Here is a 19,946-nt window from a genome sequence, read left to right on the forward strand (position 1 = left end):
AAATAACAAAACATATAAAAATAAGAAATAAGAAATAAAAGTAACAAATAACCTCGAGCAGCAAAAAAGAAACAAGAGCGAGGCTATATACAGAGGGTACCGGTACAGAGTCAATGTGTGGGGGCACCGGTTAGTCGAGGTAATATGTACATGTAGGTAAAGTTATTAAAGTGAACAGCTGCATAAAAGAGGGAGGGGGGCAATGCAAATGCAAGTTATCTGGGTAGCCATTTGATTAGATGTTCAGGAGTCTTAAGGCTTGGGTACAGAAGCTGTTTAGAAGCCTCTTGGACCTCGGATTGATAGGGAGCTTGCCCATAGGCTATACCATGGTTGTCTTCCTTACTTCCTAGCATCTATACAAGTTGGATAATATTTGGATGCCAACAGCAGTGGCACGATTGGAAGACAGCTTGGACTGTAGCCTACTCTTTTCCCACAATCCATCAAACACATTTGTTGTCATCATAGTAGTGGTCTCTTACTTGTGGCTAGACTTGTACAGGTGGAACAACCTTAAACTTGTGTCTTTTTCAATGCTGATTTGAATGTCATAGAGAAAACAAACTTTAAAAGTAATCCTAAAGTAACAATCTGTTTTTTCAAAAGTATCTGTAATCTGATTATAATATTTTTAGAAGGTAATGTAATGGATTACAGTTACAGTTTTTTGTCATCCATTACATGTATGTATCCATGTGAGGTCTAGGGGTCAGTGAGTCTATATAACACAACACAACATCTAAGGTAAACGGAGACAGTTGTCGTAACTGCAGGCAAACAGAGATTATGGAGTGTGTTGCCCTTTTAACTATGGAGCATGTTGCCATCTGTCAGCTGTCAGTGAAACTGAGCAAGAGTGAAACTGAAACTGAAAGTTTAGTCATAAATTACAACTGATTTAAGGTTAGGGTTAAAGTTTTGGTCAGGGTTAAAACAGGAAAAACAAGTGCTGGGATTGAATTACTTTCGATGGTCGGAGCCCATTAGCTCATCCTCACCCCCATCCCCAAATCCTTAGCTAGAAAACCTATAACAATTAAAGGAGAAGTTATATTTTTTACAATCAAATCTTGCAAAAGTCTCAACAAAATGGAACATAACATTGTAGATCAAGTTCAGAACGGCACAATTTCATGTGTACAACATCTAAAGACCTGCATCACTATACTAAAACAAGTGAAATTGAAAAAAAGGTGTTCTTCTATAACATGCCAAAAATAGAGATTTGTTTCAAAAAAGGAAAATTCTCCTTTAAAATCTAGATACGTCTAAGAGTTATAATGCAATAATGAGCTCACAGAAGAACGTGGTGGTGTACAGAGCGAGGGAGGCGTCATGTGAAAGTATACCTGTCCTGTTTGTCATGGAGTACAGCCTGAGTGATAAAGTAAATCTTTGTTGGTTCTTTTGAGTACTGCAACACCGTTTATCACAAATAAGTCAATTTGTGGAAGATTTTCCTGGGTACGCTCTAGTATTAGATTCCTAACCTTAACCATTCACTTGCATGCCTAAATTTGACATTTTTCTATTACTGTATGTGCAAGACGCACTTACTGTATATATGTGAAATACCCACACATATAATTTGTGTAAAAGTATGCTGCTGATGGAATCACATAACAAATCATGCGAGACAGCGTTGTTTTATAAGAAGTTTACAAGCAGACCTTCAAATAAATCAAGTGTCCCCTAAAAATCTTGGCCGGGAACACTCACAAGTAATCAACCAATGTACTGTATACAAATTCCATGTTTCAAAAGGTACAGACACAAACCCCATCTGCCTGAGACCAGCAAGAAGAGCGTGTGCCCAGTGGAGCGCAGCCTGGTGAAGGACGGTCTGGCGATTAAGTGTTCTAAGAGAACTTTCCTGCGATAAAATACTTTTTTCTCCGTTGGATAAAGAGAATACATGGATACATCCAAACTCATATACGAACACACACCTCAGGGGCTTTCTGCAGCTCGTATCATTCTAGCCAATGATTAGGAAGTGTTCTATTGTTGAAGGCTAAATGGAGGATATAGACTGATAGGGTCCATATCACCTTGAGAGAAGACTGAACACGTTGCAACTTTGTTGATGATGATGGCAAACTCTAAATTGGCTCACTTCTCAGTACTTAGTAATGACATTAAGTAATATTTTGTAATACTTTACATTCCTCAATTGCATGAACTGATAAGTTACGCAACACAACACAAAGCCAACCGTTTTTATACTCATATAAGTCTATTCTGTTGGAAAATTCAGGGTTGTCCTTGTGCAAGTATCACTGTGGGTAGTTAATAGAGATGCAACTGTATTTGAGGTTGATTGAGTGACTTGACAAGTCCATGGTTTTGTTTATTAATTTGTGTAGCATGTGCAGCATTCTGAAGGCCTTGTGCTTGGAACTGTTGTTTTACCTAAAAACCTATCTGGTATTGGTACCTAACTAATTCAATTAAGTTAAAGCTGGAATCCGTAATGGTGAAACTGCCACGTTCATTTACTTCAAACACAGATTTTTTTCCTCTGACATCATTGCAAGCGCAAAAGAACAGCAGAGTGTTTACTGTGGTTATTTTTTTACCACTATGATGGATGCCCCCTCAGTTTCATCAACAAAACAAAAACAATAACAAATGTACTGGGGTGAACGGTGGCATTGTTTCCCCTTATGCATATTTCAGCTTCAACAGTTGACATTTCAAGTTAGTGTCGGAACTAGAAGCACAAGCATTTCGCTACACTCGCATTAACATCTGCTAACCATGTGTATGTGACAAATACAATTTGATTTGATTTGATTTGAAGTTATTGACCAAAGTGAGTGTTGTCTGTACATTTGATATCTTATATTCACTGTTTATTCTTAGTCATTTGATATGTTGTTTGGACTTTATATTCTTTAGCGTTGTTTAACATGTTGATCACTGCATAGTTGGGGCGGCTGGTAGACTAGTGGTTAGAGCATTGGACTAGTAACCTGAAAGGTTGCAAGATTGAATCCCAGAGCTGATAAGGTCAAAATCTGTCATTCTTCCTCTGAACAAGGCAGTTAACCCCCGGATCCTAGGCTGTCATTGAAAATCAGATTTTGTACTTAACTGACTTGCCTAGTTAAATAAAGGAAAACATGAATAGTGCTAATCCATTGTAGAACCCAGATCAAGAATACAAAACATTAAGAACTAGAGTGTGCAAAGCTGTCATCAAGCCAACAGTGGCTATGAGTAATCTCAAATATATTTTGATTAGTTTAACACTTTTTTGGTTACTACATACTTTACTATATGTGTTATTTCATAGTTTTAATGTTTTCACTATTATTCTACAATGTAGAAAATACCAAAAAAAAAGAAAAACACTGGAATGAGTAGGTGTGTCCAAACTTTTGACTGGTACAGCAGGTAAAATTTGAGTATCATGTAGTAGCCTAAACCTATCGATGTTACATTGAGCTGGGTGGAAAGAAATTGTCCTCCCTAATCTTAAACGGCACCGACAGATTCTATGACTTTGTGGCTGTACCAACTAGTGACCACTCTGCAGAGCTGCCTCCAGTACATGAGTCATCTCAATAAATGCCAACCTGCTCCACATTCACACCAGAGTTGTTTTTTTGTGTTTTTTTTTCTTTGGGCCCGATTCAGGCTTGAGATAAATTGACACCATGGACTTAAGTAAAATGTTAACTTAAGTCCATTTTAAGTCTACTTATCCCAAGTCTGAATCGGGCCCTTTGTGCCCTTTGATTGCTAGCCCCCCCAAAAAACTTCTGTTATATCACTTTAATAGCCCAACTTTTTTTTTTGTTGCTTCCACCACAGAGCTGCCCTGATATCTGTCATTAATAAGTTCTGTTATCGATAACCAACTTTGACATTTAAAACACTGATTGCATTTAGAATGCACTGCATGTCCTATTATATGACAAAACAGGAAAAGTTATAGGTTTTTCTTGCTTGTTACATGGACAGGCTTGCATTTTTACATGTCAGGTTTCAATCATTCAGCATGAGATAAATATGCTGTTAGACTCTACCGGAACACACCGACAAAATATGTGCATGCGTAATTATACTTGTTCGAGTTTATCTGTTTGTTTGTTCAAATGTGAAATGATGCCTGTCCAATATAAGAGAATGGAAGTTAATCCTTTCGAGTAGCTAATTGGTTGAAACCATATTAATCTGGGACTTGCCTCGCATATGAGCAGAGCACTCCCAAAATGTTGTCCCAAAACGTGTCAGGAAATTATCGGGAGGCCGTAGAGTACTCAGGAAAGTGCTTACACTTTGCAGGTTGTAACAAAAAGTTTCCGCCCTGAGTCTATTCAGATTCCCTGTGATTGGAGAAATGTTCATCGGGACCCTGCAGACAGGGTATAAATAGTATAGTCTGGCCAGTGGCCATCCATTTTATTGGGCTTGACGACCGAAGTTATAACTGAAGTCCTTGCTGTTCTGTGCCTGTTCATACAGTATATCACAAAAGTGAGTACACCCCTCACATTTTTGTAAATATTTGAGTATATCTTTTCATATGACAACACTGAAGTAGTGTGTGTACAGCTTGTATAACAGTGTAAATTTGCTGTCCCCTCAAAATAACTCAACACACAGCCATTAATGTCTAAACCGCTGGCCACAAAAGTGAGTACACCCCTAAGTGAAAATGTCCATATTGGGCCCAATTAGCCATTTTCCCTCCCCGGTGTCATGTGACTCGTTAGTGTTACAAGGTCTCAGGTGTGAACGGGGAGCAGGTGTGTTAAATTTGGTGGCATCGCTCTCACACTCCCTCATACTGACTGGTCACTGGAAGTTCAAAATGGCACCTCATGTCAAAGAACTCTCTGAGGATCTGAAAAAAAGAATTGTTGCTCTACATAAAGATGGCCTGGGCTATAAGAAGATTGCCAAGACCCTGAAACTGAGCTGCAGCACGGTGGCCAAGACCATACAGCGGTTTAACTGGATAGGTTCCACTCAGAACAGGCCTCGCCATGGTCGACCAAAGAAGTTGAGTGCACGTGCTCAGCGTCATATCCAGAGGTTGTCTTTGGGAAATAGATGTATGAGTGCTGCCAGCATTGCTGCAGAGGTTGAAGGGGTGGGGGGGTCCACCTGTCAGTGCTCAGACCATACGCCGTACACTGCATCAAATTGGTCTGCATGGCTGTCGTCCCAGAGGAAGCCTCTTCTAAAGATGATGCACAAGAAAGAACGCAAACAGTTTGCTGAAGACAAGCAGACTAAGGACATGGATTACTGGAACCATGTCCTGTGGTCTGATGAGACCACGATAAACTTATATGGTTCAGATGGTGTCAAGCGTGTGTGGCGGCAACCAGGTGAGGAGTACAAAGACAAGTGTGTCTTGCCTACAGTCAAGCATGGTGGTGGGAGTGTCATGTTCTGGGGCTGCATGAGTGCTGCCGGCACTGGGGAGCTACAGTTCATTGAAGGAACCATGAATGCCAACATGTACTGTGACATACTGAAGCAGAGCAGGATCCCCCTCCCTTCGGAGACTGGGCCGCAGGGCAGTATTCCAACATGATAACGACCCCAAACACACCTCCAAGACGACCACTGCCTTGCTAAAGAAGCTGAGGGTAAAGGTGATGGACTGGCCAAGCATGTCTCCAGACCTAAACCCTATTGAGCATCTGTGGGGCATCCTGAAACGGAAGGTGGAGGAGTGCAAGGTCTCTAACATCCACCAGCTCCGTGATGTCGTCATGGAGGAGTGGAAGAGGACTCCAGTGGCCACCTGTGAAGCTCTGGTGAACTCCATGCCCAAGAGTGTTAAGGCAGTGCTGGAAAATGATGGTGGCCACACAGAATATTGACACTTTGGGCCCAATTTGGACATTTTCACTTAGGGGTGTACTCACTTTTGTTGCCAGAGGTTTAGACATTAATGGCTGTGTGTTGAGTTATTTTGAGGGGACAGCAAATGTACACTGTTATACAAGGTGTGCACTCACTACTTTACATTGTAGCAAAGTGTCATTTCTTCGGTGTTGTCACATAAAAAGATACAGTATACTCAAAAATTTACAAAAATGTTAGGGGTGTACTCACTTTTGTGATATACTGTACACACACATATATATATGTATATATATATATGAGGAGCAAGAACTATACATGTATGGACGACAACGGGACTCACTCCTGCTTGCAGCGATGTGGTGACCTGCACACTCAAAAAAAAAAAACATTATCAACATCTCACTTGGCATTGTCATCATTTAATTGAAATAAAACTAATGTTGTCTTTATTTCTTCCTATGTTGACTATTTTTGCTATAGAGATTCACATTATTGTGTGACTCAATAGGGCTACAACACAGAGGAGCTCCCATTGACCCCTCCCCCATCTCTGTGGCTGTTGCTAAACTTCTTGGTGGCTGGGAAGGGGGAAAGCTGTTTGTAGGATAAATAGAAGCAAAGAGGTGGTGAAACACAGGATTTTCCTAGCCCCTTCTGCCCTTGCTGGAGATTCATGTTCTTCACGTCCGTGTAGTGTTTTGGTCAATTTAAAATCGTATCTAATTCTGTAATCCACAAGTTGTCATCCAAGCCTTTCTCTGAGACAAGGAGCTCTGCTTGACTGAGTTTTGGTTTGTGTTGACAGTCCGAACATTGGCAAATTTAGCTACTCTTCTAATCCCTATGTAATCCTGAAGGTTGCAATCCTTTGTGATGGGCCTATTGATCTAAAGGATGTTCCCCCAGAAGTAGCATGCTCTGTCGGCTCACTTTCACTGCATCCACCACAACTGGGTTACACTCTAAGAAGCGGCAGAAGTCGGCCTTAACATGGTTCTTCGTGAACTCTGTGTTCTTAAAGAGCCAGAAGAACAGACGCAGGTCCTCCTCCTTGGGCTTCATGATGTGCAGCAGCCGATAGTACAAAACAAACAGCTGTCCTGTCCCTTCAAACAATCCCTTCCGCAATGGATTCACAATGGACAGGTCATTGTTTGGGCTCCCACCAATGAGCAGATCAAACCTACACCATTTCTGCATGTGTGCTTTGGTGATCAGTCGCATGTCTGCCACATTAATCATTTTACCGTCATGGTTGATCATGGAGACTGCGATGGACTGCTCACAAATCTCTGAGGCCATGTATTTCTCTACCTTGAAACACAGCTAAATAACTAGTAGGAATCAATGTCTTCAAATTTACTTTAAACAGATGGCAATTTTGCCATCGCAAGCAAAGTTTGTCAAAAATGCCTAACAATGCTAGCTAAAATCTGGTATATATATATATGCTGACTTCAAAGCTGATTTCCACCTAAACTTTATTAATTCACTTAATCAGTCTCTCTCTCACATCTCTCCCAAAGATTATCTATTGCCTCAGCAAAATTACCTCTGGGCTGCCTCCCTCTTGCCTCGTGAATGATGTCATTACTGGCTGAAGAGAGACTTTTATAAACTAAGCTATTTCAAGGCAAATGTTGTTGTTCAGTACAATAAATGTCCCAAATGGAAGGGAAATACATTGTTTGTCATCTGTAGCCCCATGAAATCACCTAAAACAAGCTCAATAACTAAATGAATGCACACACTCCTATTGAATATGCATTCACCACCTTTTCAAGCCAATATAATGCACTTTAGATTACATTTTCATCAGCGCCAATTGAAAATATATTGAATGGATCAATCAAGGTACTGAAAGCGCATACAGTGGGCAACATCAACATTCCACCCACAAGCCTCTCGAAAACCTTTGATTTGGAAGCGAGAGGAACGTTTTTGTTGGAAGACTTTGGAAGACATACATACCTAGCACATACCCTACATACCTAGCATGTGAGAGACATTATTTGCTGGCCTCATAAATGCTAGCCAGCTAAATAATATTTAGAAGAAAATAAATGTGTTATGTTAGAGTTATATGAATGGTTATATTAACCTGTTTGCAATCCAATAGCTTTGCTAGCTAGCTTGCTGGCTAGGTGCAGTAGTTTGCTGGTTAGTTACAGTAGTTTTCTACTGACATAAATTGTGTTGTTGTGCCAAACTTTTCCTTGCTTACTGGCATTTGAATATAGTATATGAATAGGCCATATGGACACAGTAGTTAGTAGTCAAGATGTAGATTTCTTATTACATTTTTATAATAGCCTTATTTTACCAGGTAAGATACACTGAAGTGTTCAGAGTTCTATGATCAGAATAAAATAACTGTATTAACTGTCAGTTCACTAGGAGAAGGGGAGCGGTTGTCCGAAGGATGATGAAGAGCGGGTGCTCTTGGTGGAGGGGCGTGATCGTCCGTAAGACTATGAAGAGTGGAAGTTCTTGGTAGAAGGGCGTGGTTGTCCATAGGACGATGTAGAGCAGGCGCTCTTGGTGGAGTGGTGTAGTTTATGAAAAGCATGGTGCTCTTGGTGGAGGACATGGTTGTTAGTAGGACAACAAAGAGTGGGTGCTCATTGGTGGAGGGATGTGATTCTCTGAAGTTCTGAAGGAGAGGGCTGCTCTTGATGTTGGAGTGGCACAGTGATTCAGGTCATGGTGGAGTGGTCATGGAGGAGTGACAGGATCAGGTGGAGAATGACTCTGGGTGTTTGGTGAAGGAGTCCTATTTGAGGCAACTGATTGTACAGTGCAGACCCCAAAAAGTCAGGACTATCGGATGATAATTCCGGAACAGAGGGTAGTGTGGGCTTAAAGGAAATCTTGTGGGTTTGATCAGATGTAGCTGTGGTAAGCCTGGCAGCACCAGCGGCCTGGGAGATTAGCTGAGTGATCAGGCAGCTATTGGCGGATTTGGTGAGGGTGTGGTGAAGATGAAGATGGAACCATTGGCAGTAAGTTACGTGACCAGTTTCTGTGATGAAGAGGGGCTGCATTCTGTGAAAGCTGGAGGTTGATGAGGTAGTTAGAGGTTCGTAGAGGCTGATGAAGGATGGGAGGCGATACAGAAAGACCGGGTGGATTTGGCGAGCTGCTCTTGATTCATTTAAAGGTGAAGATAAGGGAGTCTTGAGATTGGATGATGATGTCAAAGATGCCAGGGTGACGGGCAGAATCGAATGAGTTGGAAGTGGTGGTAATTCAGTATCAGTTGAAGTTTGGTAGGAAGCGATTCTGTAGAGATAGAGAGACCAGCATTAGCAAGGAAACTCCCTGGAAGGAAGAAACTTTTAAGCAACTAGACTCAATGAGGGTGATGCCAGATAGCTTGCCTTGGCAAGAAAAACTCCCTAGAAGGGAGAAACCTATTAAAGAACTAAATGTGACAGGGGAGAACGTGGAGTCAATATGACCATGGAAAACTCCCTGGAAGGAAGAAACCTTGTGAGGAACTGTGCTTGAAGGGGGAGATGCCGGGTAGCTTGCATGGGCAAGGAAAACTCCCTAGAAGGGAGAAACCTTGTGAGGAACTATATGCGGTGGGGAGAACCTAGAGTCAGTATGACCAAGGAAAACTACCTGGAAGGAAGAAAGCTTGTGAGGAACAGGATTTGAAGGAGGAATTCTGGAGAGACAGCATGACAAGTAAAAATTTGCAGTAAGGAAGAAACCTTGAGACACACTTCGATTGACCAGGGAACCCATTCTTCTTCAGCTGGTGAGTTTGAACACATAGACCATATAGGCTAGATGGTTCCTTGAAGGTGACTTGAGTTGTATTTCGTTGGGTGGAGAAAGGTGGCATGGAGACTTTTGATCAATAACGTGGATGTTCAGTATGTAGAACATTTAGGTTGCTTGTGAACCAGGCCAAGGTAAGATTGCTGGGAGACTGGTACAGTAGACCGGTGCTCATGTGGTGGAGGTAGGTAGGGATCCGGGAGGTATTGTTGCTGAAGATCAAAAATCCGTACCCCAAAAATCCGTACTGTCGGTATGAGGCCATCCGAAGGCTGAGGGATGGTGGTGGTGGAATGGAGAGACACGTCGTCGCTCATTTTATGTGAACTGGGTCAACAGGCTTCAGTGAATAATGAGGAAGAAGTTGGGAGGTGGACGAGACTGTGTCGAAGGCGGGTTCGAAGACTCACGTGGCCAAGTCGAAGGCTCTTGCGGCTGAGTCCTGGACGATCTGTCGGGGGAGCACAGGTGATGGGGGTGAAGAGGGATGGAATTGTGGCCTGCGGGCACGAGGACAAGATGCCTGTTACCACCGGGCCAGTAAGTAGGACAGTTGCTGAAGAAGCAGCACGAACAGACCTCAGGGCCAGCAGGGGGAGAAGAGCCGGATGAGGCAGCAGGAAAGGACCTCAGCGGAGGGAGCACCGCCAGAAGACTGTGTCGAGGAGGGAGACAGGGGATATGGGAAGAGTATTTGTGTTCAGATAAATAGAGGGAGAGAGTGGCCTTCCGGCAGGGGGAAATAGAGGGCTTTGGAGCAGAGAGCAGCAATCCATAGTTGTGATGAGGCAAGAGATGGGGGGGGGGGGGGCTGCTGTTGTACCCAATACATCAGAAAGAAGATTGATAGATGGGATAATTGGGGGAGGGACTATTTGTTTGTGGTCGGTCTGCAGGCACGGGGATGAGAACATGGACAACAGAGAAGATAACATGGAGAGGGAGCAGGAATGGGGAAAACATAGACACAAATGTGTTGTCAGTGAGCTCCTGGCCAGCAGGGGGAGCAGGAGGTGGCAGGACATGAACCTACATCAATGGGCCAGTAGCGGGAGCTGGGGGAGCAAGCGCTCTGCCATCTTGAGACCGGTAAGTAATGTCACAGCGAATGGGATTATGGGGGCGTAACGTCATCGTCGGCAGTCTGGTGTTTGTTGCTGGTGGGTGGTGGACATGCTAGTGGGGCCCTCTCTGCCAAGGGACCTGGTGTAGAATGAAAAAAGTATGGCTTTGGGATCTCCCCGGTGAAAAGGGATTGCTTATGGCTTGGCATTGTTGTCACTGTAGGCAGCCACTTGGGAGTGGCGAGATGGGCTAGCAGAGATAGCTGGTGCCTTCTGGCTGGGGTGACACAAATCAGGTGAGACCAGAGATGTGCAGCATTGGTGAGAAGATCTAGTGGAGTAGGCTGGGCATCCAGGGAATAAAATGAACACCCGCCACCCAACAAATGTAGGTCGATGTAGGTATTGGTGGGTAAGAATTACATTCACATTTGCAAATAAAAATGGTCAAAAGTCAAGTAAGAAAATTCTGCAGTAGCTGTTTTTAAAGTATTTCTGCTGTTTTGTTTCATAGCTGGAAATTGCACAAAGAAACACAAATCTTACATCTCACTTCGTGCAGCCTCACTGCTTGGCAAAGTGAAGTACTAAGAGATAGAGTTGAAGTCGGAAGTTTACATACACTTAGGTTGGAGTCATTTAAAACTCGTTTTTCAACCATTCCACAAATTTCTTGTTAACAAACTATAGTTTTGGCAAGTCGGTTAGGACATTTATTGTGCATTACACAAGTACTTTTTCCAACAACTGTTTACAGACAGATTATTTCACTTATAATTCACTGTATCACAATTCTAGTGGCTCAGAAGTTGGAGGTGCCACAACAGCAAAGCACCCCCACAACATGATGCTGCCATGATGCTGCCATCACAGTTGGGATGGTGTTCTTCGGCTTGCAAGCCTTCCTTTTTTCCCTCCAAACATAACGATGGTCATTCTGGCCAAACAGTTCTGTTTTTGTTTCATCAGACCAGAGGACATTTCTCCAAAAAGTATGATCTTTGTCCCCATGTGCAGTTGTGATCCGTAGTCTGGCTTTTTTATGGCGGTTTTGGAGCAGTGGCTTCTTCCTTGCTGAGCAGCCTTTCAGGTTATGTCGATACAGGACTTGTTTCACTGTGGATATAGATACTTTTGTACCCGTTTCCTCCGTTTCCTCTAGCATCTTCACAAGGTCATTTGCTGTTGTTCTGGGACTGATTTGCACTTTTCGCACCAAAGTACGTTCATCTCTAGGAGACAGAACGTGTCTCCTTCCTGAGCGGTATAACGGCTGCGTGGTCCCATGGTGTTTATACTTGCGTACTATTGTTTGTACAGATGAACGTGGCACTATCATGTGTTTGGATTTGCTCCCAAAGCTCCCAATGATGAACCAGACTTGTGGTGGTCTACAATGTTTTTTCTGTGATATGAATTTCGTCAGCAGTGCGTTTCATACTCTGTGGAAGAAGGGGTGGTTCCATGACGCCAACGTACTGCCTAGGCTCACAGGTGTGTGGCCACTGACTATTAACAACTTTATAACTAAACATGTATCTTGTTTAGAAGGCCAAGATGACGTTACATCTTCTCACAAATAGTTTCATATATTTTACACAACATTCAGGTAGAAAACTAATAACTGAGAAATGTACACTTCCAAAGATACCGTTATTCTGTGCTACCATCCTTCCTGATGTCACAAAATGAAACAACATCGACAGGATTGTTTTTTAAATAACCACGGACCGTTCCCACATTCTCAAAAATATAAATATTGTTTAATTCTCCAATTTTGGAGATAAGGAGTTTTGACAAGAGAAGCTCTTTGTTCTCTCTCCCTCAATACTGCATGTACAAAGCGGGAGAGGATCCCTTCCAGGAATTTATGACCTGTCGTTAAGTCATAAAACTGTGGAGCGAGAGAGAGAAAGAGGGGTGGGCATCTATGATACTCCCCCAAGGACAGACATTTTTTATTTATTTTATTTTATTTTATTTTACCTTTATTTAACCAGGTAGGCAAGTTGAGAACAAGTTCTCATTTACAATTGCGACCTGGCCAAGATAAAGCAAAGCAGTTCGACAGATACAACGACACAGAGTTACACATGAAGTAAAACAAACATACAGTCAATAATACAGTATAAACAAGTCTATATACAATGTGAGCAAATGAGGTGAGAAGGGAGGTAAAGGCAAAAAAGGCCATGGTGGCAAAGTAAATACAATATAGCAAGTAAAACACTGGAATGGTAGTTTTGCAATGGAAGAATGTACAAAGTAGAAATAAAAATAATGGGGTGCAAAGGAGCAAAATAAATAAATAAATAAAAATGAAATACAGTTGGGAAAGAGGTAGTTGTTTGGGCTAAATTATAGGTGGGCTATGTACAGGTGCAGTAATCTGTGAGCTGCTCTGACAGTTGGTGCTTAAAGCTAGTGAGGGAGATAAGTGTTTCCAGTTTCAGAGATTTTTGTAGTTCGTTCCAGTCATTGGCAGCAGAGAACTGGAAGGAGAGGCGGCCAAAGAAAGAATTGGTTTTGGGGGTGACTAGAGAGATATACCTGCTGGAGTGTGTGCTACAGGTGGGAGATGCTATGGTGACCAGCGAGCTGAGATAAGGGGGGACTTTACCTAGCAGGGTCTTGTAGATGACATGGAGCCAGTGGGTTTGGCGACGAGTATGAAGCGAGGGCCAGCCAACAGGTCGCAATGGTGGGTAGTATATGGGGCTTTGGTGACAAAACGGATTACACTGTGATAGACTGCATCCAATTTGTTGAGTAGGGTATTGGAGGCTATTTTGTAAATGACATCGCCAAAGTCGAGGATTGGTAGGATGGTCAGTTTTACAAGGGTATGTTTGGCAGCATGAGTGAAGGATGCTTTGTTGCGAAATAGGAAGCCAATTCTAGATTTAACTTTGGATTGGAGATGTTTGATATGGGTCTGGAAGGAGAGTTTACAGTCTAACCAGACACCTAAGTATTTGTAGTTGTCCACGTATTCTAAGTCAGAGCCGTCCAGAGTAGTGATGTTGGACAGGCGGGTAGGAGCAGGTAGCGATCGGTTGAAGAGCATGCATTTAGTTTTACTTGTATTTAAGAGCAATTGGAGGCCATGGAAGGAGAGTTGTATGGCATTGAAGCTTGCCTGGAGGGTTGTTAACACAGTGTCCAAAGAAGGGCCGGAAGTATACAGAATGGTGTCATCTGCGTAGAGGTGGATCAGGGACTCACCAGCAGCAAGAGCGACCTCATTGATGTATACAGAGAAGAGAGTCGGTCCAAGAATTGAACCCTGTGGCACCCCCATAGAGACTGCCAGAGGTCCGGACAGCAGACCCTCCGATTTGACACACTGAACTCTATCAGAGAAGTAGTTGGTGAACCAGGCGAGGCAATCATTTGAGAAACCAAGGCTGTCGAGTCTGCCGATGAGGATGTGGTGATTGACAGAGTCGAAAGCCTTGGCCAGATCAATGAATACGGCTGCACAGTAATGTTTCTTATCGATGGCGGTTAAGATATCGTTTAGGACCTTGAGCGTGGCTGAGGTGCACCCATGACCAGCTCTGAAACCAGATTGCATAGCAGAGAAGGTATGGTGAGATTCGAAATGGTCGGTAATCTGTTTGTTGACTTGGCTTTCGAAGACCTTAGAAAGGCACGGTAGGATAGCTATAGGTCTGTAGCAGTTTGGGTCAAGAGTGTCCCCCCCTTTGAAGAGGGGGATGACCGCAGCTGCTTTCCAATCTTTGGGAATCTCAGACGACAATAAAGAGAGGTTGAACAGGCTAGTAATAGGGGTGGCAACAATTTCGGCAGATAATTTTAGAAAGAAAGGGTCCAGATTGTCTAGCCCGGCTGATTTGTAGGGGTCCAGATTTTGCAGCTCTTTCAGAACATCAGCTGAATGGATTTGGGAGAAGGAGAAATGGGGAAGGCTTGGGCGAGTTGCTGTTGGGGGTGCAGTGCTGTTGTCCGGGGTAGGAGTAGCCAGGTGGAAAGCATGGCCAGCCGTAGAAAAATGCTTATTGAAATTCTCAATTATGGTGGATTTATCAGTGGTGACAGTGTTTCCTATCTTCAGTGCAGTGGGCAGCTGGGAGGAGGTGTTCTTATTCTCCATGGACTTTACAGTGTCCCAGAACTTTTTTGAGTTAGTGTTGCAGGAAGCAAATTTCTGCTTGAAAAAGCTAGCCTTGGCTTTTCTAACTGCCTGTGTATAATGGTTTCTAGCTTCCCTGAACAGCTGCATATCACGGGGGCTGTTCGATGCTAATGCAGAACGCCATAGGATGTTTTTGTGTTGGTTAAGGGCAGTCAGGTCTGGGGAGAACCAAGGGCTATATCTGTTCCTGGTTCTAAATTTCTTGAATGGGGCATGTTTATTTAAGATGGTTAGGAAGGCATTCAAAAAAAATATCCAGGCATCCTCTACTGACGGGATGAGATCAATATCCTTCCAGGTCAATTAGAAAGGTCTGCTTGCAGAAGTGTTTCAGGGAGCATTTTACAGTGATGAGTGGAGGTCGTTTGACCGCTGACCCATTACGGATGCAGGCAATAAGGCAGTGATCGCTGAGATCTTGGTTGAAGACAGCAGAGGTGTATTTAGAGGGGAAGTTGGTTAGGATGATATCTATGAGGGTGCCCGTGTTTAAAGCTTTGGGGAGGTACCTGGTAGGTTCATTGATAATTTGTGTGAGATTGAGGGCATCAAGTTTAGATTGTAGGATGGCTGGGGTGTTAAGCATGTTCCAGTTTAGGTCGCCTAGCAGCACGAACTCTGAAGATAGATGGGGGGCAATCAGTTCACATATGGTGTCCAGAGCACAGCTGGGGGCAGAGGGTGGTCTATAGCAGGCGGCAACGGTGAGAGACTTGTTTTTAGAGAGGTGGATTTTTAAAAGTAGAAGTTCAAATTGTTTGGGTACAGACCTGGATAGTAGGACAGAACTCTAATGTTAACATGCATGAAACCAAGGCTATTACGGTTACAGAAGTCGTCAAAAGAGAGCACCTGGGGAATAGGAGTGGAGCTAGGCACTGCAGGGCCTGGATTCACCTCTACATCGCCAGAGGAACATAGGAGGAGTAGAATAAGGGTACGGCTAAAAGCTATGAGAATTGGTCGTCCAGAACGTCTGGAACATAGAGTAAAAGGAGGTTTCTGGGGGCGATAAAATAGCATCAAGGTATAATGTACAGACAAAGGTATGGTAGGATGTGAATACAGTGGAGGTAAACCTAGGTATTGAGTGATGAAGAGAGAGATATTGTCTCTAGAAACATCATTGAAACCAGGAGATGTCATTGCATGTGTGGGTGGTGGAACTAATAGGTTGGATAAGGTATAGTGAGCAGGACTAGAGGCTCTACAGTGAAATAAGCCAATAAACACTAACCAGAACAGCAATGGACAAGACATATTGACATTAAGGAGAGGCATGCTTAGTCGAGTGATCAAAAGGGTCCAGTGAGTGGAGAGGTTGGTTGGGGGTCACGGTGATTTAGACAGCTAGCCAGGCCATCGGTAGCAAGCTAGCATAGGATGGAGGTCTGTTGTTAGCCACCTCTTGCGTTCCGTCAGTAGATTAGTGGGGTTCCGTGTGGTAGAGGGGATTAATCCAAATCACACAACAACAACAAAAATAAAAAACAATAGATATAGTTATAGAGGCCCAAGAAGAAAACAAAAATATTTAAAAATAAATAAATTGTCCGATTGTCTATTCAGATAGCAGCCGGTAAGACAGCTAACGGTTAGCAGGCCGCAGATGGGCGTTCAGGTAACGTCGTTCAGGTAACGTCGCGACGGAGGAGCCAGCCGGATCTCCTTCGGGTAAATAACGTCGGCAGTCCAGTTGTGAAGGCCCGGTGGGGCTCCGCGTAGGCAGTAAAACGGGTCCGGATAGGTGACTGCAGCCCAGGAGTGATTGATGGAACTCAGGAGTGATTGACGGAGCTGGCCAGCTCCGGAATAATTGATGTTTGCTCCGGAATCGACGAAGGCCGATAGTCACACGGATGCTGTGAGCTGTGAGATCCGGGTATGAATGTCCAGAGAGCAGTCGAAATCCAGGGACATGGAGAGAAAAATTGGTCCGGTATGTTCCGTTCCGAGCCGCGCTGCGCCGTACAGAACTGGCGATAGATTTTCGAGCTAAAGGATAGCTGATGACCACAAACCGTGGTTAGCTGAATACTAACGATTTGCCAGTAAAGGAGCTAACTAGCTTCTGAACTAGCTTCTGATTAGCTTCTGGCTAGCTTCTGGCTAGTTTCAGGCCAGCTTCTTGGAGTTTCTGGCTAGCTTCTTGGAGGATTACAGATTTGAGGTAAATAATACTTTTTTATAAATATAAATTGGTGAGGCGGGTTGCAGGAGAGTGTTTTGAAGATGAGTTGATGGAAAATAAAAATAAAATGTATGTGAAAAAAGTTGTAAATATATATATATACAGGACACGACAAGACGAGGACAAAAGACGTCTGAACTGCTATGCAACCCCCCTGTTGGTTGAATCTTGTGATTATACTGCAAGTTGCCAACCAACATAAACATTTCCACGGTGATGTCCAGGTTGTGGATCATCGTTGCGGTCCCCCTCTGGTAGTTGACTTTGGTCAGCTCTCTGAAAGCGGAGCAGTCAACCACAAGTATGGGCAGTGGATGTCCAGTTGGTGATCACCATTGCGGTCCCCCTCTGGTGGTTTACCTTGGTAGGTTTTCTGGAAGCTGCAAAGTACCACAGGAATGGCCAGGGGATGTCCTGGTTGGGGTCGCCGTTCCGGACCCGTTGTCTGGTCGTCCAGACTGGAAGATATGGCAGTAACTTAGGCAGATGTTAACAATGCACACACACTCACAAAATATATAATTACATTTATTCCCAAATGAGCGGCGTTGTGGCACTAAGTGATGGTTGTATGCAGACTTTGTTTATGGCTCTATCATTTCCTAAGTGTCAAAGGAACTGAAACGAAAAAGAATGAAAGCATAAACAAAATATATACAGTATTGCAAGACATCAAGGAGAAGGGAAGTTGATAATTCACAGAGACTGCTGGCTCGAAATCATGAAAATAATGGTCGATCAGGTTTGCTGATGAAATGTGTCGAGATATCGTAATATCTCCTTGGATCGGATTCTGCACCAAGAGGTATCGAAACATCTTTTTCCCAAGGGGTGCTTTCGACAGATACCCGTCATGGGTATCTGACTGCGTTGCAGCTAGCATTAGGAGAAGACAGTGTGGTCAGTGCAGAAGGCACAGTGACCTGTGACCATACATGGTTTGTTTTCCAATCTGTTAGTGGGAGTTACCGATCCATCAAGTGATACGTCCTGGAAGAGTAGTTTCAGCATGACTCTCAATGTGAGAGACGAAGTAGTCTGAGTGAAACCTCGAAGTGTAGTGTTGCATTGTTCCACTTTTAACCAATGCTTAGTTTGCTTCAAAGCCCTTTTGAGATCATTGAACAATGTCTGAGAGATGAGCTATATTGTCGCGCCCAAATCAATTAGCGCATGACAAGTTATGCGTGGTCGTTTGCAACGACGTGATGTGCCATTTCTGTTCAAGGTAGATCGACAAGGTAGATCGACTTTTCGGATTTTGAGTGGACTTGGCTTTAGTGAAGCTTTTGACTTTTCACTTCGCAACCTTTGTATTAGAGTCTATAGGCAAAGTCTGTGGGCTTGTTTCTTGATCAAGCGGGCCCTGAAAAGGCTCTCAAGTGAGAGTGGGAGAAATTAGATTTTTAACTTCTTTGCTAAGGGTGTTATTAATTTCTGCGGACCTGGTGTCCGGCAATTCCCCATCTAGTCCTTGTGACTTATCTTTTACCTTTTTATCAAAATGTTCTCGCTTTACTTCTTCACAAGGTGGAACTTCTAGAGAATATTGGTCTACCTTTTGATCGTCCTTTGTTAACCCTTTGTTACCCTTGTGCTCCGACACTTTTGTGGGTTGGGTGCAGGAACATAACGAACAGGTCGATTGTAGCGGTAGTCATTTCGATGACAACGTACTTTATAGTTATTTCAACCACGGGGTTATTGGATTTGTGGTTTTGTGGTAGAAACCGTTGTTGTACGTCATCTCTCAATGCTTTAATACCTGATAATGCAACCTCTAACTGGAGTGAGTGCTCCTGGTCAAAACTTCAAAACTGAGTGGTCAGGGCTCTTAGATTTGCAAGCTTTTGATGCCTCAGAAGCTGTGCTTGCAAGCTCTCTGAGTTGTAAGATAGGCAAGCCAAAGTAGGCTGTAGGGCCCAAGTAGGTAGTGAAGGTGGGATACATGTGCGACAGAAACATTTGTTTGAATGACAACTACCCTTCCATTCCTGTTTCATTGAGTAGGCCAAAGTAAGCTGAATGAAGCCTATGATAGTAAGCTTGTGGGTGTTCATTCTGAGCTTGTTTGACATTGTTAGCCAGTGAGCTATCGTGTTTGCGAGTCGCAGAAGCACTGAATTCTAATTTCAAAGCTGTGGCAAGTTTAGCGTCGTCGTTAAGCAAGTGTTGCTATTGTGAACAAATGAACCTCGTCACGTCTATTTGATGTTCATAAACCCTGTCAGAACCCGTAGCGTTCGGGTAGCCACCCAATGCATCCTGCATGTCAGCTAGGAACGTCTCAGTATCGTTTGGCTGACCTGAAACAGGGTCCAAGGTAGGGAAATTCTTGACAAGTTTGTCAAGGTGTTCCGTGCCAAGCGGGCGGAGAGGGTTGGCCAAGAGAAGAAGCCAAGCTTTGGCTTTGTTGGGCGAAGAGGCGCCATATTACTCAGTGCCAAATGGCCAAGAGGAGAAGACTGAGGGACACATGAGGGAGGCAAACTCTGAAACCTTCTATCTTCTTCACTCCTTTGAGTACTGGGCTCCGGTTGCTTGGTTGGGTGGTCACACTGTAGCGCGTGACCGTTCTGGAATTCCACCAGATTTGACCTATGGGTGGTATTCTGCTGCATTACAGAGTCCACTTGAGTGCTTAGAGTACTGATTTTGGACATGTGAGTGTTGCACTTGCTCCTTTCGGTCTCAAACTTATCGGTCATGGTTTGCAGCTAGAGGTCTTGAGAGATTCAGTGATGAGGTTTCCTCCGCTTGCTTAGAAATCACTATTTCCATCTTCGTCACCTGAGGTCTCTCTTCATTCATTTGGTCAGCGACTTCAATGAGTTCTGCTGATTTGTTTTCCGACTTAGTCATTGTGTTCATTAACTGAAAGTCTTTAGTCTACAGCATTTGTAGTAGA

The 19,946-nt window shown here is 43.6% G+C and overlaps 1 pseudogene; it reads right to left on the reverse strand.

Moving 5' to 3' along the window:
- Positions 1 to 6,345: 6,345 nt before the first annotated feature.
- LOC109875880 (DNA (cytosine-5)-methyltransferase 3C-like) lies at positions 6,346 to 19,746 on the reverse strand (annotated as a pseudogene).
- Positions 19,747 to 19,946: the final 200 nt, after the last annotated feature.

The sequence above is a fragment of the Oncorhynchus kisutch genome, linkage group LG11, assembly GCF_002021735.2.
Source record: "Oncorhynchus kisutch isolate 150728-3 linkage group LG11, Okis_V2, whole genome shotgun sequence".
Lineage (NCBI taxonomy): Eukaryota > Metazoa > Chordata > Actinopteri > Salmoniformes > Salmonidae > Oncorhynchus > Oncorhynchus kisutch.